Source organism: Zootoca vivipara, chromosome 15, assembly GCF_965207765.1.
Source record: "Zootoca vivipara chromosome 15, rZooViv2.hap1.1, whole genome shotgun sequence".
Classification (NCBI taxonomy): domain Eukaryota; kingdom Metazoa; phylum Chordata; class Lepidosauria; order Squamata; family Lacertidae; genus Zootoca; species Zootoca vivipara.
The window spans coordinates 3,930,322-3,957,101 of record NC_142598.1 but is presented as its reverse complement, the minus strand read 5'-3'; the positions used below and the strand labels follow the sequence as shown (position 1 = coordinate 3,957,101).

The window sequence follows — 26,780 nt, the reverse complement described above, 5'->3', positions numbered from 1 at the left end:
ATTGGAAGGAAAGGAAGCAAGTCCAGGAATAACTTTGATTCCCCGCCCTCATGCCCTGGATGGTAACCTGCTCAGATTCCCCGCTTACCTGCTCAGTCACAGTGGTGTCCTCTGTTCATTCTACAGAGCCCCAGGTGGAGGGGCCACAAAGTGTTATAGAGGGCAGCCAGGGGACCAAGCCATGGAAGAGGCAGAGGAGAAGTCCTTGTCAGAGTGTGGCGCCACAGGTCTCCCCACTGCAGAAAGAGAACCTGTCAGAAAGGCAACATGGGGGTTAGCAGAAAATTAAAAAGACAACCTTGCCACATACATACATCTGCACAAACATAACCTGAATGTTTCTCTCCCCCACCCACACAGTCCCTTTCATTTATTAATCCCTTGTTTGTTTGTTTCCACTATGGCCCCTCTACATCCCAAGGTGTAGAGTCCTGGGTTTGAATCTCCCCATGACCATGAAGCTCATTGGACCAGTCACAGTCTCTCAGCCTGAAGTACATCACAGAGTTGTTGTGAGAATAAAATGGGGAGGAAGGGGACCATGCACACCCCTTTGAGCACCTTGGAGGAAAGGTGGGATAAAAATGTGATAAGTAAATATACAAATAACATTTAATAAACAAAAGCTACTACTTGTTTATAGAAGGAATGGCCATCTTTAATATTTTCCCATTTCCTGTAATAGACCTGAGATCTCTCTCTCTCTCTCTCTCTCTCTCTCTCTCTCTCTCTCTCTCTCTCTCATGCACTGGTCTTGCTAGGTCAATTCATCACCAGTGGCCAGTAGTTGACAGTAGGTCACATCCATGTTCATGACAACTTATATTCATTTGAGTCAATTCTGTGATCCTTTACACCTGCCAGCTATCTCTTGCTCTGCTTGGTAAAACACACACACACACACTTACTTTTTTCCTTCTCTTTTCATTCATGATAAACCCATTCACTTAAGATTCACTTCATTCACTTCATGCATCTGACAAACTGAACTGTGGCCTACAAGGTTTCTGCCAGAAAAAGTTGGTTTTTACAGTATTAAATAATACTATTACTTCTAAAAATATTACAGAACTCTTTGTTCTAAAACCTTTTCCTTGATATGCTATTTCTCTGCATGCAGAGTGTTTTTTGAGGGCACGCATAAACATGAACACACACCTGTAGCTGAAGTGATGCACTCCAATGAAATTATCACTTATTTCCATTGAATGTGTGAACTTGCCCTCATCAGACCTCAAATGTAAACCAAACTGGCCCCAGAGAGTATTCTTTCCCCATAAACAGGTGGGGACTACATGCTTATTCCTGATTCTGAGGGAGAATTCCTTTACATAGTGTTTAGAGCAGGATGGGGAACAACTGCTGGGGTCCAGGACATGACTTTGTCCCCAGCTCAGGCAGCAAGCCTCATGGGGCGTCTGTAGGCTTGTATATGTGCTGCCTGACATTGAGTAACAAGTCAATGTCTCCAGTTTCCCCACCCTTGCTTTAAGAGGTTAAGCTAAGGTTACCCGATGTCCCTGTTTCCTGGGGACAGTCCCCAGATTTACAAATCAGTCCCCTGACAAAATCCATCTATTTAGTAGGAAGTTGAAAAGTGTCCCCAGATTCATTGAGAAAACTCTGGTAACCTTCGGTTAAGCACAATGTTAAACTTTAATTGTTACATATTGATTAAGGGATATACTGCACGAATGCTTGCTGAATGCCTGTATGAATGCATATTTTAACAGTTGGGTAACTGACACCTCTACATTAAAACTTTGAGATACCAAACAATCAATGTACCCACCAATGTCTAAGGCTATACACAAGATGTACACTGTCTGGGGTCTCCCAATCCAATGCTGCTCGCAGAATGTGATAGCAAAATAAAATAAATATGCATTTATTAATATATTTTACTTTATTTACTTCACCTCCAAGATCCTGAATGAGTACGTATGGCACGATAAGCTGTTGGAAAGGATGAGGAACTGTCCAGGGTCCTGAAGCAGGAACCTCAGCCCAAAGCTGTGCTTGGTGCCGATGCAGAGGAATTTAGACAATCTTTAATGGTGACTGTTCTAGTATTCCCACAATGGAACTTCTGTGTGACTATTACTTATGTAAATATAGTAACATGTCACAGACAAGTAGTGAAATTTCAGCTCATCTCCTCCTGAAATTCCTCTGAAATATGGGGTGTTTGGGACATATACTGCTTGCCTATTAATACATTGGTTAACCTCTGCTTTAAGAATGTTCTCTTTGAAAAAGTTTTGAGAACCCAGCAAAGATCTATCTTTCTTTGTCTTAAACACTTTAATCACTTCAATTCTTGTATGTGCAGGGAGTTCCCACCCCCGCCCCAAGACAGAGCCAAACATGCTATTTCTCATCTGTAAGGTACAGTCCAGGAAATGTTTACCCCCGAGTCTGCTGACACTATAAACTGTATCTCATCCGTCACTGGTCATAAACCTGGCATCTCCACTGGTTCTACCATTATTGCCTAGCCCTGTTTTCATGACCTTGTCTCATTTCATAATCTTGTCTCATTTTAACAAGGAGAACCCCTGAACTCAGCTATAATCTGTTAGAATGCTCTGCATGTGTTAATTTCTGTTCTGCAAGATCTGATGCATGAAGACGTTCCCTTTTGTAGGAGATGAGGAGTCAACAGTGGCGCCGTAACCATGCAAAATTATAAAATGCTCTGAAGACTATAAGACAAGCCAATCCTTCCTAAAATGAATTGTGCTTGAGGGAAGCATGTTGCTGAATGTCTTGTGCCAAGTGATTCAGGTGTGTGTGTTTTCCCAGAAGAGACCCGTTCCCATCCACCTGCCCCCACCCTGTCCCCACTAGAACCAACCTTATCTCTGCTCTTGTAATTGTAATCATCAGCCAAGAATTAAGTAACTGGGTGTTGCGTTATGCACACTCAATGGGGCTTTGAGCTTGGGCTTGTTGAACAAGCATTGCCATCAGCAAAATGCCACAAAGCAAACTGCTTAAAAACTGAAGGGAATTGCAAAAGCAGCTTGTGACATTGGACAGGAGGGAATTACCACTGTTCAAGGTGGGGGGGGGAGTGAAAACCCCCACATGGTATGCCCAAACCCTCAAATTTACAAAAAGATATAGCAATTACTTGGAAACCTAATCCCTTCCTATTTCCCCAAAATTCATGGAAACTGAGCTGTCTTCACATACTGGGGTGGGAGCTCATTCCTCAAGGTGTGCCCCTCCTTGCAGGTGTGCTATGTGTGCAAACACCAGGAACCACTTGGGCGAGGCCAGTTGCATGGGCTGCCTGCATGACTGGATGAGTGTCTGAAGGAGGCCTAATCCAGGGGACAGATTCCAAAGCCATGGCCAGGGCTGTAGGAACACTGTTATTCTGCGTAATGAGAGGAACTGTGCAGAGCTGGCTATTGGATACCAATTGGAGTGGCTCTTTAGCGGTCAGTGGGTGGAGCTTCAGTCTCCTTTGCATATCTCTTGGCTCCTTCCCAGTAGCAGCCAGTGTGGTGGGGAAGGGCAACCCTCCTGCCACCAGCATTATTGCAGTTTACATGGGCAGGGCTGGGGCGGGGTGGCGGTGAGGTCGGCAGCTGTGTGGGTGCACTGACTGGGGTGCTGGTTTGGCTCTGCCCCCGGGGCATCTGCACAGCCCAGACCTCACCACAAGGCTGCTCCGCCAGAGCCCCGTTCAGCGAAGCTGCACCAATGCTGGTGATGGTTCTGTAGTCTTGTCCCACCACACAGGTTGCTATCACTCTTCCCCGTCACTTCCAGAAGCAGATATACAAATGACACAAAATAAGAGAAACCATGTAAAGGTGCTTAATTGACACAGATTGCAGATATCAGCTTTTCTTGGCACAGAACTGGGGTTACCTGGATGCAGAATTTTGCTTATTTTAGCACACTGTACAGCCCTGGTCATGCTTGCACTTGGATCTCCTCCCTTCTCTTGCTTCTGGTTGGTGGAGTTGACTGAATGGGAATTCGAATCTTTAAACAAAGTCCTTTGCAGCTGCCTAGTAACTGGATGACATGCTCCTTAACCACTTCCAGATCAGCCCCAAATGGGTGGGGGTGCATCCTGCCGTTGCTAAGAAACCATACAAGGCTTCTCCCCTAGTGTTGCAGTTTCTGCCAGAGATAGAAAAACAGCAATTGCTCATTGGCATGTATGCAGATCTCCTCATACCCTAGTAGTGAGTCAAGGCTCAGTAACTAATCAACCAGGTATCAAAAGATGCTTAAATTGGGAGCCTCGCACTGGACTACAATTCCCATAATCCCTGACCATTGTCCATACTGGCTTGGGATGATGGGAGTTGGAGTCCAACAACATCTGGAAGACCACAGATTTACCATCCCAACATAAAGCATACACAGTGATCAGTTTTTAACGAATTTAGCATAAAGTCATCTACCTTACTATTACATGTACATCATTTTGTTAATTGTTTTGTATTTGTTATTGCTCAGGTTTTTTAAGGACCCAAATATATTATAAGGTGCATATTTTTTCTCTGAGAGTGAGTGATACACATTTCAGCTGCTGAGCTCCCAAAATACTACCAGGAGATATAAAGGGATTAAATAACTGGACATTTCTGTAATAATACCTAAGAAATTCTTTCAATAATACATCTTTAATACTGCCAACAAATACTAATGAAACAGTCTTTTCCTTCATTAAAACCTCAAAAGCTATGTTGCAATTTCTAGCATATTTTATTGATTTTATATGGGCTCAACTACCATTGATAATGGATTTCAAAGACACCTTTTTTAAAAAGCCTAAACAACTGATGAGGAACAACATTCCAAATGGTAGCCTGGTTTAGAGAACAGGGTGCTGAATTTAGTACTGGGGAAAATTGTTTTCAAATCTTAACCAGGAATCTCACCCAGCGACTTTCGATCAGTCATTATCTTCTCCATCTACCCAGCCCTGAAGGATTGTTAAAAGGATCAGAGCCAGCCCAACACATTTTTCTACCTGGGGCAGAACAGCAAACACCACCTAATCCCCAAGTCCAGGTGTATACTACCCTAGACTGGCCGAGTTATTTTGGCACCCATGGCAGAAAGTCCCATAAGTGTCATTCATTCCATGGGAGTAAAAATAGAGCGATAAATGGGAAAGTAACATTGGCTAGTTTTTCATGGCACCCAGACTCTGCTGCCTAAGGAAGCTGCTGAAATCCACCAAACAGTAGGGAATAAAACGGAGAAAATTGTGATCCAGCTGCCCTGACCGCCTTGGAGGAACAGATAAAAATGTAAGGAATGAACAAACAACACTAGTATTCCATGTTCCCTATTCCAAAAGTAGGGGAAACTATGTAACTAGGAAGAGAGTTGAGGAGAGCTTCCCCACTTTTGTGGTGATCTTTCAGTCACTAATGAAGGCTGGGCCATAAGTGCCTAAAATAAAATACATCAGTATCAACTGAAGGTATGAATGGACCAGTAACTTTTTGCAAACCTATTTACAGAGCTGAGCTAAATAAAGAATGTGCAGTAGGCAGCTGGGAGCAATGAGGGATACAGAGAATGTGGACTTTTAAGGCCTGTAGCTCATGCCTGAATCTGTTACAAGAACAAACATTAAATCCTAAAGTGCCCCCTAAAGGTACAATATATAGAGATGCTCTCTCACTTCTATTCATTGAGTGCCCATCTACTTCAGGATTCAATCCCACCATACAACATTAACAAAGCATCCTCTTGAAAACAGCCACACCTGGATAATTCTGAATTGTTAGCATCCATTTACAAACAACTAAATTTTTGCTGCTGCACTAGTGCCAGGAAATCCTGAATTCCTGGACAGGTGTAACTTGAATGCAGAGCTAACTCATGCTCTGGCAATTTATACACATACCTGCTCCCAGATTACTTGCTCTTTGTGGGGCTGCCCTTGAAAATGGCCTTGAAACTTCAACTGGTACAGTAGAATCATAGAGTTGGAAGAGACCGCAAGGGCCATCCAGTCCAACCCTCTGCCAAGCAGGAAACACCATCAAAGCATTCCTGACATATGGCTGTCAAGCCTCTGCTTAAAGACCCCCAAAGAAGGAGACTCCACCACACTCCTTGGCAGCAAATTCCATTGCCGAACAGCTCTTACTGTCAGGAAGGTCTTCCTAATGTTTAGGTGGAATCTTCTTTCTTGTAGTTTGCTCCATGTCCGCTTCTCTGGAGCAGCAGAAAACAACCTTTCTCCCTCCTCTATATGACACCCTTTTATATATTTGAACATGGCTATCATATCACCCCTTAACCTTCTCTTCTCCAGGCTAAACATACCCAGCTCCCTAAGCCGTTCCTCATAAGGCATCGTTTCCAGGCCTTTGACCATTTTGGTTGCCCTCTTCTGGACACGTTCCAGCTTGTCAGTATCCTTCTTGAACTGTGGTGCCCAGAACTGGACACAGTACTCCAGGTGAGGTCTGACCAGAGCAGAATACAGTGGTACTATTACTTCCCTTGATCTAGATGCTATACTCCTATTGATGCAGCCCAGAATCGCATTGGCTTTTTTAGCTGCTGCATCACACTGTTGCCTCATGTCAGGTTTGTGGTCTACCAAGACTCCTAGATCCTTTTCACATGTACTGCTCTCAAGCCAGGTGTCACCCATCCTGTATTTGTGCCTTTCATATTTTTTTTGCCCAAGTGTAGTACTTTACATTTCTCCCTGTTAAAATTCATCTTGTTTGCTTTGGCCCAGTAGGCGGCTGCCAGATTGCTAACCAGCTCTGGAAGCTGGAATCATTCTGGATTACTTGTACTGGTTACCTATACGCTTTGAGGCCAAATTCAAGGGTGTTAGTGATGACTTATAAAGCCCTGAATGACTTGGGACCTAGATTGCGAAAGGAGTGCCTCTCCCAGAACTAGACCCATGTTTAAGAGCTTTATACTGTGGTGTGGGAGGGGGCCTTCTCTGTCGTGATGCCCTGTTTATGTCACACCAGTGTGACAGTACAGTTGTTCCTGACTCTGCCTTTGTTTGTTCTAACTTAAGATGTAGCTGTGTTCCAAGGCTTTGAGAAGATGTTAATTCAGGCAGGATTACGGCAGAAGGAAGGAAATATTATACACAGCAAGAATGGGGAACCTGTGGCTCTCCAGATGTTGCAGGACTACAATTCCCATAATCCCCACTGGCTGAGGCTGATGGGAGTTTCAGTCCAGCAGCATCCGGAAGGCCAGAGGATCCCCACCTTTACAGTCTTAAAGGCAATAAGTGCTGTTATTATTAATATTTTATCTGCTCTGCCATTCTGTGTAGTGGATTGTTGTTGGTATTAAACCTGCATGGGTTTTTTTTAAAAAAATCCAGTTTCAGTACATGTTTAACATATATTTAAATTTTACCACCAAACAGGTATTGTAATGTGTAATCCGTGGCAATATTTGAATTTCTAAATGTGTTTTATGCTAAATTATGTATCTTTTTAATGCATTTTGATCCATTATTTTAGATAGGAATTGTATATCACAAAATTCAGAGAAGTGCAAAATGTGAAAGGCAAATATGTTCCCGTCCACCATGTTCAAATGGGCTCAGTTCACTTAAAATTCCCCCTTATCCCAGCACACAAAGAGGCTGCTATTTCCTAACCATGTCTGCAGCTAGGATATCCAGCCTAGATTTCTGTTTCACATGAGTTTCTGCTTTTCTGCTTAAGAGGAAACTCTTTGGCATCACCAAGGGTCATTATTACACTCGTGAAAATGACCATACGTAGTCAGGCCAGTAGCCTATAACCTATAACCCTGTTGTCTGTTGACAGGGACCACACAGTGATGACAGGCTGGCTCTCAAGCAGGGCAAGGTTCTCAAATCGCACCCCTTCCCTGTTATTAGTCTCTGCTCCCTGGAATTCAGAGGCATACTATCTCTGAATACCATTCACAAACCTATCTTCTATTTATTTACCAAATCTGTTTTAAAGCCATCACAATGCCATGTGGGCCTCAGTTCCTCAGGACAAATTAAGCATTGCGTGAAGAAGGATTTAGCCATCTTTGTAACTGTTGTTTTCACTTTGAAAAAGGATGTGACATATTTTGAAAACTCAAAAATTGCTATGAAATAATAGCAAACTATTAAAAGTTTTACCTTCTGGCGGTTCCCTCACTGCGAGAAGCAAAGCTACAGGGAACCAGGCAGAGGGTCTTCTCGGTAGTGGCACCCGCCCTGTGGAACGCCCTCCCATCAGAGGTCAGAGAGATAAACAACTACCTGACATTTAGAAAATACCTAAAGGCAGCCCTGTTTATTATCAGCAGCAAGGCAGATTAGAAGGCACATCCATAAAGTGAACGCAGCGCGTCACGGCTCAGTGTCAAACTGCAGAGACACAGAACGGGTAACCTGATACCTCTTATTGGACCAACTTTCACCCACATACACCAAAAGAAGTTTGTCCAGCAAAACAAATCTCTTTCCTTGGAACCAATAGATCAATAATCTCTGCAACTTGCTGAGAGGAGGTAACAGGCAGCATTCCACTACAATGGGCACCATTTCGTAATGACTTGAGTGAAGGAAACTCATCTGATCGTTCAGATAATTAAAACATAGAAATGCTGTTAGTTGCAACTACTGCAGAGGATGTGATTTTAAATCTTAAAATGATTTTGCTTTATTTGAGAACCAGGCTGGAAGCAACAAAATTAAATTGAGCACATTCAAACCATTACATATGAGAAATAAAAACAAAATGAGCGGTAGTTATCTTGGCTTACTTAGGAGCTGCTGTGGAATATCATAAGTAAGCTACAAGGAAATATGAGCACCATTTAGGGCTTAGCTGGACTATTGCATCTGTTTTGGTCATCATAATTTAAGGAGGAAACAAGCAAATGTGAGATTATTTGTGTTAGCAGCAAGGATTATAAATGGTTTGAACATGCGACTAGTGAAATATTATTTATTTTATTTCATAAACCCTCAAAGCACTTAAGAAAAACAAACAATGCAATTATCAGTAAAAGCCATTAAAACAACTATTTTAAGCATTCAAATTTCCCCAACCCCATATTCAGGTGAATTGTTCTACAGTACAGGGATTTGCAGGGGCTGTCTAGGGTAGTTTGGTTGGCAAAGGCATTTTGTCGTTTGCCTCATGTGCCAAAATGTCTCAGAGAATATTGGGCAAAGGGGTATTGAGAAGCTTTTGTTGGGGGTGTTATTTTTGCTGCTATTTGAATTATGTTCAATAATTATTATGAATGATGAGAGATTTGTTTGATTTTATTATATGATTCTCAATGACATGTTTTCATTAACATATCATTTGAATACTGTATTTAAATGTTGCTATATTTTGTAATTGTGAATCATGTAATTCGTCCCCCCCCCCTTGTTGTAAATCACTTTAAGCATGGTATACAATGGGAAAGGTAAAGGTAAAGGGACCCCTGACCATTAGGTCCAGTCGTGACCAACTCTGGGGTTGCGCGCTCATCTCGCATTATTGGCCGAGGGAGCCGGCGTATAGCTTCCAGGTCATGTGGCCAGCATGACAAAACCGCTTCTGGCAAACCAGAGCAGCACAAGGAAATGCCGTTTACCTTCCCGCTGTAGCGGTTCCTATTTATCTACTTGCATTTTGACATGCTTTCGAACTGCTAGGTTGGCAGGAGCTGGGACCAAGCAACGGGAGCTCACCCCGTCACAGGGATTCGAACCGCCGACCTTCTGATCAGCAAGCCCTAGGCTCAGTGGTTTAACCACAGCGCCACCTGGGTCCCCATATACAATGGGAAAGCAACATGCAAATAAATGGGGATGTTTCTTGGAGATCCTGGGACCTTTTGCATGCAACCTGATATGCCCTGCCACTCAGCTATGGCTCTTGCTAAGTTGCAGTCTGCAGGATTTTTCTATAGAACAAAAGGTATGTAGGTATCTGCATAGGTGTGTATTGATGCGCAAGTGTGTGAGGTGTGTGTGCAAATGAATCTATTGTAATTTGATACTGATCAATGTCTGCTTTGTGCATCACCTTGAGGAGCCTTATGGCCAAAGAGCAGTCGAAATATTGTGTGGCCAGCTCTTCTGCGCACCTCAGTGGTCACTGGTGTGGGCTGTGGGGCCCCCTCCCCAGTCAGGAAGGGGCGCTATTAGAGGTGTGAGCAGAGCACCCAGAAGATGGAGAGAGTGGGAAAGAGTTGCAGGAAGAGGAAAAAGAGAGGGAGGGAGGGAGGGAGGGAGGCAGACAGACAGACAGACAGACAGACAGACGGATCAGCGGAGGAAGAGGAGCAGAGCAGACCTGACCCCAATGGCCATGTAAGAAGTCACTGGCAGAGTGTGAAAAGTGACAAAAAGCAAACTTTTTGAGTTTCTGGTCCATGGTCTCTCCCAGCTTTGGAGGCGCCGATACCCCTCCTTGCCAAGGACGCAAGGGAGCCCAATATACCTCTGTCACTGTTTGTTCCATCTGAGCACTAAACAGCAGTTTCCCCCGGGGGAAACAGTGGGACAAGAGGAAGTGTGGAAAAGCCCTTAGTCTAAAGCAGATTCCCAGGCTCTTAGTGGCATAAGAACTAGCCAGGCTGTTCTCTCCCTCACCCCCTAGTGAGCTGACTCACTACCATCCGCCACTCCAAACTGGCTCTGACTTCACTGCTTCTGCTGGGGGCTTTTCAGAATTAAATCTGGCAATCTTGGCTAAATATATCCATTATACTGCTTTCGACCTGATTTCTATCCTCATCAAGGTGTGAGTGTCCACTCAGCCTTCCCCGTTTCTGAAGTCCAGAGGTGAGAGTGTGGGTCCTTAATTAGGGTTGGCACTCATCCTGTATAATAAAGAATTGTCCCTTATTTCAATGTAAAATGCTATGTACTGTATTGATTCAATATAGGATGCAGTTTATATTTCCCCTGCTTCCTCTGCACTCCCTCTCCTCCCCCCCCCCTAGAAACAAATGGTTTTGTGTCAGTGTAGCTCAGATGCCCCAATTCTGAACTCCATCTGCATGATATTTGAGAGAGGAGGAGTGTGGGGGAGAAGTCGCTCCCCACAAGGCATGTCCTCCTCCCCCCCCCTTAATGTTTTTTCTAGCTAAAGTGCCACAACTCACATGTTGGAAGGCTCCTCTGACTAGCCTGTCAGGAATAAGGGAATATATTTGTATGAAAAAGCCCTCCATTGTGAGAACCTGCAGTCTGAAGTGACAAAAGTCCAGGTGCAGGTATATCCTTCAACTATCATGAGGCAGCTGTTTCCAGAATGGGGACTTAGCTTGGCTTCCGTGCCTTTTCCTTCCACACTACAGGGCTTGCACATCCAGCTCCCATAGGCAACTGTCCATACCACTAGCAGAGCCATTAACAGGCCAGTAGTGATGTATGGAAGTGAGAGCTGGACCATAAAGAAGGCTGATCGCCGAAGAATTGATGCTTTTGAATTATGGTGCTGGAGGAGACTCTTGAGAGTCCCATGGATTGCAAGAAGATCAAACCTATCTATTCTGAAGGAAATCAGCCCTGGAAGGACAGATCGTGAAGCTGAGGCTCCAATACTTTGGCCACCTCATGAGAAGAGAAGACTCCCTGGAAAAGACCCTGATGTTGAGAAAGATGGAGGGCACAAGGAGAAGGGGACAACAGAGGATGAGATGGTTGGACAGTGTTCTCGAAGCTACCAACATGAGTCTGACAAAACTGCGGGAGGCAGTGGAAGACAGGAGTGCCTGGCGTGCTCTGGTCCATGGGGTCACGAAGAGTCGGACACGACTAAATGACTAAAAGATTGTTTTCTGCTGCTCCAGAGAAGTGGACACAGAGCAATGGATTCAAACTTCAAGAAAGAAGATTCCACCTAAACATTAGGAAGAACTTCCTGACAGTAAGAGCTGTTCGGCAGTGGAATTTGCTGCCAAGGAGTGTGGTGGAGTCTCCTTCTTTGGAGGTCTTTAAGCAGAGGCTTGACAAGCATATGTCAAGAATGCTTTGATGGTGTTTCCTGCTTGGCAGGGGGTTGGACTGGATGGCCTTGGTGGTCTCTTCCAACTCTATGATTCTATAAACAACAACAACACTTAATGACTGCTTCTTCCACAAAACTCACAGGAGAGAAAGTGAACATGGTCCTCCCCAGCTGTCCTTGGACTTCAACTCCCATCATCCTTGACAGTCTGGCCAAAGCTGATGGGAGATATAGTTCAGCAACCTCTGCAGACCCCGGGTGAAGAGAACCACTACATTCTTACAGTAACAACACCAGGTTTATTTAAGGATTCCAATTAACTCCTGATCTTATTCAAACTACAATAGCTTAAATTGGACGGTACTAAATTGCATTCATGGGCATCAATGATTATTTCTTTTAATTATCAGCATATGATTGCTAAACCACTCTGCTGTAAGGAATGGTTTAAGTGAAAGACATTGTAACCCCTAAACTGGTGAAGGGGTAGTTGGAAGGGCATAATGCCCTAGGAAGGCCTGCGAGCAATTTGGTGGGGTTTGCTCATGTCTCACCCTCGTTTATCCTTGGCTTTAGTTAACACAGTCAACTGTAAGAGGCAGAAAGACTTTTTCCAGAAGTCTACCAATTTAGATTATGGGTTGGGTGGGGTGGAGGATAAGAAGGATGTTAAATGTTCGAATGGCACTCTACCATGAAGCAAAGCAGCACTACACCAGCTGGCAATGACTAACACTACCTCAGATTCCCAGAGAATGGCCTAGAATTGAATCCCCTGGTGCAGCCTTCCAGCTCACTATTTCTCTCTCACATTGGCTCCACATTTTTCTGCCATCCCTGCTACCGAGCTCGAGGGCTAAAGAGACAAACCCCAATGGGTGTTACATTCCAAAAACTGGAGAGAGATTCTGAGTTATCAGGAAACACATCTCCTGCAGTTATCTTTCACTGATGAAAAATGATCATTAGTAAGAAATAAAGAATGGTCAGCCAACATCCCCACAGCACCTTCCGGAAAGCAAACGTTGCCAGAGCTGGGATCTGTGTGAGCTCCCTGTTCACCCTGTGGTTGCTTCCTTTGTTCTCAGACCACAGCCAGGGATGACCATCTGCCAGGCCAAATGTGGAGATATACTTTAGCTTGCTTAGCTTGCTCTGAACACCAGCTACACCTGGCGAATGAGAAGGTGGGCACTCACAAAGCTTTTAAAGTACTCCTGCAGGTTTAAGAACAACATATAGTTTATTTATTCGGAGTGCTGCTAGTTCTAGAAACTCACTAATAATAATAATAATAATAATTTTATTATTTATACCCCACCCATCTGGCTGGGTTTCCCCAGCCACTCTGGGCGGCTTACAGCAGAAAAATGAAATAAAACAATTAAACATTAAAAGCCTCCCTAAACAGGGCTGCCTTCAGATGTCTTCTAAAAATCTGGTAGCTGTTTTTCTCTTTGACATCTGATGGCAGGGCGTTCCACAGGACAGGCGCCACCACCGAGAAGGCCCTCTGCCTGGTTCCCTGCAACTTGGCTTCTCGCAACGAGGGAACCGTCAGAAGGCCCTCGGTGCTGGACCTCAGTGTCCGGCAGAACGATGGGGGTGGAGACACTCCTTCAGGTATACTGGACCGAGGCCATTTAGGGCTTTGAAGGTCAGCACCAACACTTTGAACTGTGCTCGGAAACTAGTTGTGCACATGCCAATGAATGGGAACGATTAAATGGGCATATGCACTAGGCATGCATGCAAACAGAGGCATACCTAGGCCCCCTTGGCAAGGAGCTGTATTGGTACCCCATCCCTTGTGCCCTTGGCAAGGAGCAGCCTGGGAAGTGTGCAAACAGCATACTCCTAGCCACTCTGGAAAGGTGCAATTTTTGCAACCCCTCTGGGCCTGCACCCTTAGCATGCAAAAGACACATATCCCTCTGCTTGACAACAATGTACAAATAACATTGCTGCTTTCCTATCTCCCTGTTTATCTGCCCAGCATATACTGTATATATATTAACACACTGCACGCACACTGTTAAAATATTATTTGCCATTTGTTCTTGAATATATACAAGAAAGGGCCTTTAAACTTTGCTGAAAATCTCACCACTGCTTTTAAAATTTCACCTTTTCTTACAACTGAAATCTAAAATGGCAGATTTGCAAGTAGGTATTCCAATGAAAGATGCTCACATGGTTATTTGGTAACCATGGTGAACAGCCTGAAACAGAGTCAAAGGAAAGTCTGAAGGTGGAGGGGGTGGGGCCTAGATTGAGAAAAAAGCTGAAGCAAGCCAGCAAGTCAAGTATGGCCCATCATTGATGGTGGACCACCAGTGATTTGCAGCCCTGACTTTTAGATTCCCCCCAACCCCGAGAGCTGTTTATACAACACACTCTCTTAGCCTCTGTTGTTTATTTTAACTGCCCTTCTTAATAACTGTTAATATTGCTGCATTTTTCAGGTTTGATTTTTAGATTATTATAACCCATGGCTCTTCCAGACTGTTTTCAGGTGGGATTCAATTGTACACACTTGTAGCTGACTGTGAACCCCCTTCCCCCAAACACAGGACTTTTTGCAATCTAGAAAGTGACAGAGAAAGTTGTTGGAAAGTGTGACTTAAGACTGGCTTTGATGCAGCACCATTTAACCTTCTCGCAAACAGATCAGAATGAACATTCATTAAATAACCAACATTGCCTGATCTCCCTGTACACAAATCAGAATGACAGGTTGTCTGGAAGTGCCCAGTCCCAAATATGACATGATCTACAGCAAAATATGCCTCAGTGGGAATCATAAAATTACATATGCTTTGAGACTACACATCCCACGGCTGAGCATGACTTAGGGTGAAAAATATACGTGTGTGAGGATATGCAGCCTCAAGAATACAACCCCATGTACAACCCCATGTACATCACCACGTATAAGAGACTTATGTGGGAGGCAAAAAACCCAAACGAATGATTGCAAGTGGAGAGCAAGAATTGCCTCCAGGGACCCTCGTTCTATTTCTTTTAGGCTATAGAAAACCAGCAATGCTCATGGAAAGGAAATTCCAGGAGAGCCCTTTATAGAGTCCTTGGAAATAAGAAGAGTGCTGCAGATTTCTAGTGCTTTTGCCATATCATCTGAAAAGCATGATCAGCATTTTATGACGTTTTAGTCAGTCCTAATAAAGAAAGTTTTCTTATGGACCAACATGGCTGCTTTGATTCTTGTGTTGTTAACAACAACAACAACAACAACAACAACAACAACAACAACAACAACAACAACGATTCCTATTATTCAGTCAATAAAAAGTCTCCAAGTGACCCCCTATATGGTTTACATTCTGGAAGAAGCAGGCAGATACCAAGACAGACAGTGATAGTTGTTAAAGGAACATTATTTCCCCAAAAGTAACACCACTTAGAGACAGTACTGGTATTTAGCAGTATTTAAACATATGAAAGGGACGTGGGTGGCGCTGTGGTCTAAACCACAGAGCCTAGGGCTTGCCGATCAGAAGGTCGGTGGTTCGAATCCCTGCGATGGGGTGAGCTCCCGTTGCTCGGTCCCAGCTCCTGCCAACCTAGCAGTTCGAAAGCACGTCAAAAGTGCAAGTAGATAAATAGGTACCGTTCCGGTGGGAAGGTAAACGGCGTTTCTGTGCGCTGCTCTGGTTCACCAGAAGCAGCTTAGTCATGCTGGCCACATGACCCGGAAGCTGTCTGCGGACAAATGCCAGCTCCCTCGGCCTATAGAGCGAGATGAGCGCGCAACCCCAGAGTCGTCCGCAACTGGACCTTACGGTCAGGGGTACCTTTACATTTACCTTTTTAAACATATGAAGTAAGTAAGTAAGTAAGTAAGTAAGTAAGTAAGTAAGTAAGTAAGTAAAGCAACAATATACGCCATGCCTTCTCTCCTCTACCACCACCGCACCAAACAACCTTGCCTGGTAGCCAGATGCTATTCAACCACAACTTCGATCAGCCTCGATCAGAATGGCCACTAGGCAGGGTTGATGTGAGTTGTAGTCCGGCAACACCTGGACGGCACCCCACTGGCTACCCCTCATCTGGCCTGGTGTAAATGTAAGCGCTTCTTCCAATCTCATTCACCTGAGCTGCAAGATCTGCGGACAGTAGAGTCCTGTACAGCTTGCACTATTGTTTTGTGGCATTTCAGCTGGTCTAGGAAAGACATTGTGTATATCTGTGATGTGTGTTATAATGTTTTAATTATAGGTGCTATATAATATGTTTTTTTGAGACCTGTCTGTTTTTTGTTTGTTTGTTTTTGGCTATAACCTGTATTTGGTTGACAAATAAAATCTGATGATGATGAAATTGCCCGAATGCAGATTTCTTTTGGAATCTTTCCTCCGGGCCTTGTCTTCACATTCTGAGGCAGGCAGGTAAAGGTGTCCCTAGGAGGGCCGTTGGCTAAATGGGCTTCAGATGAGGGCACTGAGGGCACTGGGCACTCCATTCCCTGCTGGGGCCTCCTGTTCCACAACCCCTGTACTCCCAGGGAGCTCTTGCTATAATTAACTGCAGCCAGCTGGAAATTCCGCTCATCTGTTCCTATGAGCTCTATTTCCTTGGCCACCTTCTCAGAAGCTTGTAAAAATAATTATGCAAAGGGGAAAAAACCTCAAGAATCAAGCAGTGGATGGAGGACTCCTAAGGGTGTCTAGAATATTGCTTTTCTGAATTAAAAGGCTAGCTAGCAAAGTTTCCAAACAGGCACAGCTTGGATGCTGTCATGCTGGAATGTCACTACAGCTCTGACCAGGAAGGATGCCACCATGTCAGAGATAGCTCAGCCGAGGCAGCCCTGCCACAAAGCAAGGGGAGGGGAGGGAGGCTGGGGCACATTCGTTGATTTATTAAATTTAAATCCCAACTTTTCCCCCATGGAGCTCAAGCGGGCAGACATGGTTCCTGCCTTCTGATCCTCTCAACAATCCTGTATAGTGGGATGACTCATAGTTACCTTTGACTGTACTTAACCATCCCAGGGTCCTTTACCTTACCTTTAGGTTAGGCTGAGACTTAAGTCACTGGCACATGGTCACCCAGTGAGCTTTGTATCCAAGGGAGGATCTGAATCCAGTCCTAGTCCAACACTCTGCTCACTATATGTGGCTATCTAGGTATTATTCAGTTCCAACTCCCATCAGCCTAAACCAGGATGGTCAATGATCAAGGATGCACGGGGAAAGCGTCACCTATGGGATTTCTACCTGGCAGACACCCATTAAACTGGGGTGCCTGACCTATAGCCCTCTATATGTTGCTGAAGAAATGGAGGCAGTGAGAGATTTTACTTTCTCGGGCTCCTTGATCACTGCAGATGGTGACAGCAGTCACGAAATTAAAAGACGCCTGCTTCTTGGGAGAAAAGCAAGGACAAACCTAGACAGCATCTTAAAAAGCAGAGACATCACCTTGCCGACAAAGGTCCGTATAGTTAAAGCTATGGTTTTCCCAGTAGTGATGTATGGAAGTGAGAGCTGGACCATAAAGAAGGCTGATCGCCGAAGAATTGATGCTTTTGAATTATGGTGCTGGAGGAGACTCTTGAGAGTCCCATGGAGTGCAAGAAGATCAAACCTATCCATTCTGAAGGAAATCAGCCCTGAGTGCTCCCTGGAAGGACAGATCCTGAAGCTGAGGCTCCAATACTTTGGCCACCTCATGAGAAGAGAAGACTCCCTGGAAAAGACCCTGAGGTTGGGAAAGATTGAGGGCACTAGGAGAAGGGGACGACAGAGGATGAGATGGTTGGACAGTGTTCTCGAAGCTACGAACATGAGTTTGACCAAACTGCGGGAGGCAGTGGAAGACAGGAGTGCCTGGCGTGCTGTGGTCCATGGGGTCACGAAGAGTCGGACACGACTAAACGACTAAACAACAATGTTGCTGAACTACAACTCCCATCCTCAGTGCTGGGTGGGCTGATAGCTGTAGTTCAGCAACATCTGCTGGAGGGCCACAAAATCTCTGCAAGAAATACAGGTGGCAACTTTACTGAGCCTTATCATTTGAAATAGGTTCTGGAGCTGAGATGTGGCAAGCTCTGGTTCAAGCAAGCCTTGCTGCTCCACCACCAGGGCCACAGCCACTCACTGTAGCCTCCCATCTCTGTCCATTTGAGTCTCTGTGTTTGTTGCCTTGCCTTTCTTCCTAAAGTCCGTGGGCTGGGGGAGAGATGGAAATAACCCCGGGACAACGCTGTTCCCTGCCAAAGATGCCCCATCCCAAAGTACACTGTCCAATCGGATTAACGTAGGGAAATCAAGAGAGTGCAGTGCTGTTGTGCTTTATTTTATTTACATGACTCATTCACATCAGATTTGGATTGCTCAGTAGATAATTTAAGGCTTTTTATGCAAATGGTTATCACAAACAGATATATATTAGCAAGTGTTCGAGAAATGTCTGAACATTCTTTGGCAGTTTATCCATAATAAAATATATCGTCGTGGGTGACCTTGGTCTCATAAACAAGGGCAATTCAGGTAACGGGTGGGGGGTCCAGAACAAGCAACACTGCATCATGCTGAATAATGTCTCAGCATCCGTGAGACAATCCTGGCAAGGTGAGCACATAAAACAGAGCAGGAATTCACTTGGAGAAGGCACTCGGAGCATAAAGGACTGGATGTTCTCCTGCAGCTTCCCCCGCCCTCCAGCGCTTGAAATAAATAGGGCAAGCAGAAGATTCCTGTGCTGGTGGCACTCAGCCTCTCCCTCCCCCACCCCACTCGCCGCCCCATATCTCTATATTTGCAGAAGGGTGTTTCCCAAAGTGGGATATCTGGCTTCCTGTGACAATTGGAGCAGCCCAGTAGGTAGGAACAGATATCGACTCAGGGAAACTGCCGGTTGACGAGTCTTTCCGCAGCACAGGGAGGCTGCAGGGTTGCAGAGGAGACCTGCTGCGATGGAAAAGAGATGGAAGACTGCAGAGCTTTGTCTGTCTTGTCTGGCAAGGCAAAGTCCCTGGCCAGGCAAAGGGGTGACTTTTCATTCCATGCCCTGGCGAATGGAAGCTGGTGGCAGGCTCACTTCCCAGACATTACGATCATGATTATTTCGATTTATAGCTTGCCCTCCCTCCCCAAGGAGCCCAGGGCAGCAGACACAGCAATAACAAACTTTGTTAAAAATTCTGAAAACAGTTAAAGGCATTTTGAAGAGAGTTTAAAAAAACATTATAAGGACATAAAAAAATTCTTTAATTTTCAGTTGCAAAAATACATACAACACTATAGCCTCATATTGTAAGTAAAACAGTTACTTCAGAGTTGCCAGGAACAACATGCCTAGGTAAACAGGAACGCTTAAAATTTTCTCCTAACAATAGTGAGGGTGGCAGACATACCTCACTTTAGGTAAAGGTAAAGGGACCCCTGACCATTAGGTCCAGTCGTGACCGACTCTGGGGTTGCGCGCTCATCTCACATTATTGGCCGAGGGAGCCGGCGTATAGTTTCCAGATCATGTGGCCAGCATGACAAAGCCACTTCTGGCGAACCAGAGCAGCACACGGAAACGCCGTTTACCTTCCCGCTATAGCGGTTCCTATTTATCTACTTGCATTTTGACGTGCTTTCGAACTGCTAGGTTGGCAGGAGCTGGGACCAAGCAACGGGAGCTCACCCCGCCACAGGGATTCGAACCGCTGACCTTCTGAACAGCAAGCCCTAGGCTCAGTGGTTTAACCCACAGAGCCACCTGGGTCCCTTACCTCACTTTAGAAGATCCCAAACTTGGAACCACTACTCAGAAGGCCCTGTCACAGGTCAACACAACACTAAGGCAGCCCTTAGTGAAGGCATTACCAAGAAGGCTTGAGGTGGTTGACATTGGGGGAGGCCAGCTTTTAGGTCCTGTATGCTAGTGCTAGCACCTTGAATTTGGCCCAGTAGCTCCTTATCAGCCAACGCAGTTCATTCCAGACACATGGTCACACCAGGTAACAGTGCTTCCTACCACTCACATTCTGTACTGGCAGCAGCCTGCAGACCGTCTACAAGGGCAGCCCCACACGCAGTGCATGGGAGGAAGTCACCAGGTCATGGACAACTGAGACCACTTGTGGCGTTTGCCTATGAAGAGAGTGATGTCACCCCCAGTATGTGTGTGAAAGGGTTAAATGTAAAGCCAATGAAAATCCAGGGGGCGGAGTCAGCGAGAGTATAAAATAAGTGGGGGGGGGAGTTAGTAGAGGAGATGAGAAGAAAGAGTTGTGGTTGTTGAGCTGAGGGGAGTCTGAGGGTTGGTTTAAGATGTGTGAGAAAGTAAATCTGAGTCACTGACAGTCAGCATCTGAAAGGAACAGATAAGAACCTAGGCCAGGGGTCAGCAAACTTTTTCAGCAGGGGGCCAGTCCACTGTCCCTCAGACCTTGTGGGGGGCCGGACTATATTTTGGAAAAAAATATGAACAAATTCCTATGCCCCACAAATAACCCAGAGATGCATTTTAAATAAAAGCACACATTCTTCTCATGTAAAAACATGCTGATTCCTGGACCGTCTGCGGGCCGGATTGAGAAAGCAATTGGGCCGCATCCAGCCCCTGGGCCTTAGTTTGGGAACCCCTGACCTAGGCAGTTCTGGTTGGGAACTGCAAGGAGGTTGGTTGCATTGTGAACTTGAAGGTATAGGCCGGTATAGGAACTAAGTTAATATTGACTGAACACCATCATTGAAACCATACGCTTGTTATACTTGTAAGGAATAAACTGAAATTTGTGTTCACTTTAACAACCCTGACTGGACTCAGTGATTACCAGGACGTACTGTACCTGGTTGGTGGCAGGGAGTTCCCGTGGTGGCACAGGGATCAATCGACCGTGAAACGTCCAGGGGTCCCTGTGTGATTGACACACCACTCTATCCCCAATAGAGGAACAGCCATAGCTGGTGAACCAGTTTAAGCTGGGCATAAGCCCTCCTAGCCACAGAAGCTATGTTTGACTCCTGTGACTAGCCGGAATCCAGATCATGAACCTTCAGCGGGAGGGCAGTCCCTCCCAGAAGACGTGGTGCACCTAATTCCCAGACATGGGAACCACCGACCAACAGCACTTCTGTCAGACTCAGTATTTATTGGCTACCATCCAATCCATCACTGCCTCTAGACACCTGCCCAACACCTTCACAGCTTCTCCTGATTCCAGAGATATGGAGAGATCGTTGCCACTGTACTTCCATAGCCCAGGGCTGGATCTAGATACAGTACATCAAAAAAGCGTTTCAGAAAAACGCGTTGCAAACCTCAAAGGGGGAAATCTCGTTGGTGAAAGATGGAACTCCACAGCGCCCTCTGGTGTCACAGTGTTATAACACATATTTATTTACTAATGCAGCTGAGTCCCAGGATGAAAGTTTCCAACATTTTCATATGGATATTAAATATCACAGGAGACACAATGGACCTTTGTGGGAAAGCCACAGCCCCTAAAGCCAAGGAACTGAGCAATGTTCTCCTAGTGCTACTTTCTGGTAGTGATCCTGCATGCAGGAGTGGAACCACTGCAATACAGTCCTTCCAACTCCTACCTGAGGGGTTCCAGAACACCAATAGTATCAAAAGCTGCTGAGAGGTCCATCTATCCACCCCTCCCCCTATGTGCCTCTCCTGATGGCTCACAGAATCAAGAGTATGCCCCCACCTAGCCCCACACAGAGATCAGATTAACATTGAACCTGCTTTCCTTAAACCCACTCTGAGCCTCAGTCAGCCCAAACCAGCAGGCTTTGCCATTCTTATGAAATTTGATCAAGGTTGGACTGAATCTGCAGTGGGAAGGAGTATCTCAAACAGAGAACAGCCAGCCCCAAGATCCTCTCTATTCCTTCCTGCTGTCTGAAGCTGGCAAGTGGACTGTCCCATTAAGGCTCCAAGGGTGCGATATTTTTCTCAGTTTTAAGAAGCAACCATAAGTCAGCCCCAGGTGGAGAAAAACAACAGGAGAGGGTGGAAAATTCAAGAGGAAAAACACTCAGCAGGTTAAGTACTCCTCTTACAGCTTCTGACCAGTCACTCCTCACTCAAGATTGCAGCCTCTGAGGCCGCTTTGCATTAAGAAAATTAAAGTCAGAAGAATGTGACATGTATCTGTGAGTAATCTCTATAGTCCTCTGATCTTTTGCAGATTTCAGAATGCCATCATCATGTGCAGGGGGCGGGGGACTTGATGGAAAGCTGTCTGTAAGGGAAGTTGTTTCTCATGGGTTTTCTGGATTCAAATGACCCAGTTGAGTTTCCCAGGCCCTGCAGTTCGGTAGCCCTGGGCTCCTCTGTTTCCTTTACAGCTAGGATAAAGTGAGATGCTGAGCGAGAAGATGACACAGCTGACCTTTGTCTGACGGTGACAAAGCCAACTTTGACTGAGGTGCTTTTAATCTTGGACCATGCTATTATTAGCCAAACACCTTGTGAGAGTGAAAGAGAATGAAGGAACAACATCTCCTTTCCCAGGAGAACAACCAGGTTGGCCATCAAACAAAATGGGGAGTGTGGCAGGGAAGCTGGCGGTAGAAATAACCTTAACGCTGCCCCTGTGTTTCAGTCAGAGAACTGGTTTGTCCCATCCCCATCCCCATTAGAAAAACAAAATGTTGCCGTGCTGCTGAGTACTCCTGTTCCACATTCCAGTGAGCCAGCCAGCCAAGTTCCCCTTCCAAGCTATACCATTGCATGTGTCCATACTTCAGGGTCTATTCCATTCCATCTCCCTCTTCCCCGGCCCCTCAACACAATAGTCAGCATTCTGTGGGCACTGGGCATGCCCAGTCCATGTTGGATCATATAGGGTTTTTATTTCCTTTTTTAAAGATACTTCAGCAAACCATGCGAACCCTCCTTGCCTGTTGATGACACTGTTTTGGCTGCATGACACACACACACCAACTTGTAAATCTGTCTGTGCTTTGCTATCTAGAGCTTAAAGAGATGACCTTTCACACCCCTGCAGTACTTTACAGAAATACATGCAGGCCAGGGCAAAATAAACAAATAAATAGGGGGGCATATTATGATGAAGGCACAAGCTTGTTCCACACATTAAATTTCTGAAGGAGAGAAATAACTGACTTGGGAGGGGTCAGGAGAACCCTAAGAACTGTGTACAGGTGAAGGAGAAGGAGGGTGCCTGTCAAGCTACAATGCTTGTACAGGAGGAATGTTTGTCATAGAACGACACTGAATCCCCCCAATATAATTAATCAGACCCTCCAAGTGTCCCTATTTTCCAGGGACAGTCCCAGATTTACAGGAGCTGTCCTGGTTTCTGATTTGATCCCTGGAATGTCCCACTTTTCCTTAGGATGTCCCTGTTTTCATTGAAGAAATTTTGGAGGGTATGGAGTTCTATGACCCCAGAGCCAAGGAGATGCTGAACAATCTTTAGAAGACATCTGAAGGCAGCCCGGTATAGGGAAGTTTTTAATGTTTAATGTTTTGGTCTGCTTTTATATATTTTGGAAGCCACCCAGAGCAGCTGGGGCAATACAGTCAGATGAGTGAGGTATTATTATTATTATTATTATTATTATTATTATTATTATTATTATTGAATAGGACGTCCCTATTTTCATCAGAGAAATGTTGGAGGGTATGAATTAATGGGATGAACAGACCTTCAGTAGAATGAACTTCTATAACCCAGGTTCAGTCAGCTGGTGATCACAGAAGCATAGCATAATAGAATTGTACAGCTGGAAGGGACCCTGAGGATCATCTAGTCTAACCCCCCTGCAATGCAGGAATATGCAGCTGTCCCATAGAGGGATAGAACCTGCAACCTTGGCATTATCAGCACCATGCTATAACCAACTGAGCTATCCCAGCCAGCAATGGCCGACAGTCAGGGTGATGGGAACTGTAGTTCAGCATCACCTGGGGGGGCCTCAGGTTCTCCATGCTTGCCGTAAAGCAAGCAGAAATGGTCTTTCTCTTCCCAGAGCAAGAGATGATGCTCAGGTGCAATGGTTATCACCACAGCTCTAGTCCACTGAAATCCCACAGTGTCATTCAGGCTCCTTGCCCTGCATTCTCTTTGCCGTGTTCCAAAATTTGTAGGATTTTGGGGGCTTCTGATTGTTCTGCTCTCTCTCTCTCCTCCCCATCTAGTGCCAGGAGTGGAGCAGTGAGTGGAAGCTGCAGTGATGCTGCCTGTGAAATATTAATGAGACTCTCTCTCTCTCTCTCTCTCTCTCTCTCTCTCTCTCTCTCTCTCTCTCTCTCTCTCTCTCTCTCTCTCTCCAGCTAGTTCCAAAAGCAGCAGCAACAACAACCTTACGAGGTAGGTGAGGGTGACTTGCCCAATGGGAATGCCATAGCTGAGCAGGGATTTGGCTGACCCACGTCTCCTTGTTTCAAGTGTAGCCCGGCCCTGATGGCAGTGCTGGCACAGCATCGCATTGCCAGATGCAGCCGAGTTATATGTAGTTTGGCCATCAAGCTGCACACGTCCTGCGATGTTGGCAGCTGAGCTCCCCAGGGTTCCCAGGAAAAGGCCTTTCCCAGCTCTGTTACCTGATGGCTCTTAACTAGAAACCACCAACACCAACACCTTTGAGGCTAATTACAGCAAAAGCTGTAGGAGACTCTTGAGAGTCCCATGGACTGCAAGAAGATCAAACCTATCCATTCTTAAGGAAGCCCTGAGTGCTCCCTGGAAGGACAGATCCTGAAGCTGAGGCTCCAATACTTTGGCCACCTCATGAGAAGAGAAGACTCCCTGGAAAAGACCCTGATGTTGGGAAAGATTGAGGGCACTAGGAGAAGGGGACGACAGAGGACAAGATGGTTGGACAGTGTTCTCGAAGCTATGAACATGAGTTTGACCAAACTGCGGGAGGCAGTGCAAGACAGGAGTGCCTGGCGTGCTGTGGTCCATGGGGTCACGAAGAGTCGGACACAACTAAACGACTAAACAACAACAACAGCAAAAGCTTTCATGGACTAGAGAACACTTTCACCAGTTGCAGATGGACTAGATTATGATGCCATAATCCATTTGGTAGTCTAGCCTTCAAGACCTGTGGTGCAGTAAGGCAATTTTAGAGACTGTATTACCTCGCTTGGTTCACAATGCAGCAAGCCACTTCTGCTGCATCGAGAGGCCCTCCTGCTCACTCTGCTCAGTGGGGCCTGGATTTGTCCCTCAAAGTCCCTCTCCACCCCCATTGGCATTTTGCTACAGCAGATTGTCATAGCTGCCAAGTTCTCCCTTTTTTTAAGGGAAATTCCCTTATGCTGAATAGGCTTCCTCGTGAGAAAAGGGAAAACTTGGCAGCTATGCAGACTGTCCTCTGGTTAAAAGTAACAGTCAGGCGAGGACTGAACCAGGAACCTTCTGACTCCAAAGTGCGCACTGCTGCACCACTGAGCTTTGGTGCTTCCCCACAATCCTCTTCCGGGTCAAAGGCCCTTATAGGGGAATGCTGCTATCCTTCAACGTTTGCGCTTCTCTGAGCAAATGCATATATTAGGGAACAGCCACACCATGACGCATTGCATTAAAAGAAATCACTTGCAATAATGTGTGTATCACATACAATTTGAAACCAAAATAAATATATAAGAAGTGACCACAAAAATGCGAACAAATTATTGTGTTGGCATTTTTTTGGGGGGGGGAGCAAGATTGCAAACTGATGTGGAAATGGAGTGAACTCAACTTAAAATTGGAAAAATAAGAAACAGATGGTCATTGAAATTGACAGATTTCTTCACTCCTATTCTACATAAAATTGTAGACCTGGAAGGGACCCTGAGGATCATCTAGTCCAACCCCCTTGCGATGCAGGAATCTCAATTTAAAGTATGTATGGCAGATGGCCAGCCAACCTCGGCTTAAAACCCCCCAAGGAAGGAGAGTCCACCACCTTCCTAGAAAGATTCTACTGTCAAACAGCTCTTACTGCCAGAAAGTTTTTCTGATGTTTATTCAGAATCTCCTTTCTTGTAACTTGAAGCCCTTGGTTTGAGTAATAACCTCCAGAGCAGGAGAAAACAAGCTTGCTCCATCTTCCAGAAAGCAAATGAGGGAGATGTCTGCAGCACTAATTCCTTTTGCTCTAAAATGCTAATTTACTACATGCAGGGAGCTTTTTATTATATGTCTTTTTATATATCTTTTGCAAGATTGCTTACAAATCAGTAAAAAATTAGAACTTACAATCAAAATTAACATTTACATTTAAAAAAGCAACCCACACACCATTATAATACAGATCATGTTATTAAAAAGAAGAATGTGTTCATAGATGAGAAGGCTGATGAGAAAAATTAAACGGAATTAAACAATTCTTTCTAGATTGTAATTCTCTTATGTGTATATAAAACTCTACAAGGATGGAGGCTGTGGAGGAATGTCCTGGTTCTCAGGAAACTGCATGAAGAGATAATAGATTTCTAAGCAATAGAAATCTTGCACTTGCTCTGCTCTGAAGTGATTTGATCTGATGGATATTTTTTTCCATATTGAAAACACCCCATAGAGCTTTTTCCATGTTAGAAACAGCAGCACATGGCTCCCCCCCCCACCTGCAGTCTGAAGTGGTACAGTCCAGATTCCTACCAGCTTTTCCTCTATAAGTACATAATGTACCCACTGACTCTTAGTCTTTTGTGTAGGAGAAATGTTGTGTGCATAAGATGCAGCCCAGGCACCTAGGGAAATGAAGGAGAGAAAAGCGGAAAGGAAAGGGGCACAGACATGGTGGGCTGATTGTCCAGAGGGCCATATATTTCTCCCAAGCAACCCAGCAAAGGAAAATTTAAATACAGTGGAGGTGA

The 26,780-nt window shown here is 45.2% G+C and overlaps 1 protein-coding gene across 3 annotated transcripts in view; it reads right to left on the bottom strand.

Annotated features, from left to right (window-relative positions):
• ATP2B3 (ATPase plasma membrane Ca2+ transporting 3) overlaps positions 1–26,780 on the bottom strand; it is a 134,032-nt gene that overhangs the window by 82,133 nt on the left and 25,119 nt on the right. For all 3 annotated transcript variants that reach the window (XM_035097072.3, XM_035097074.3, XM_088658692.1), the window contains exon 2: positions 89–251. The gene's annotated coding sequence lies outside the window, so the exon portion shown is untranslated. The remainder of the gene's footprint in view (positions 1–88; positions 252–26,780) is intronic.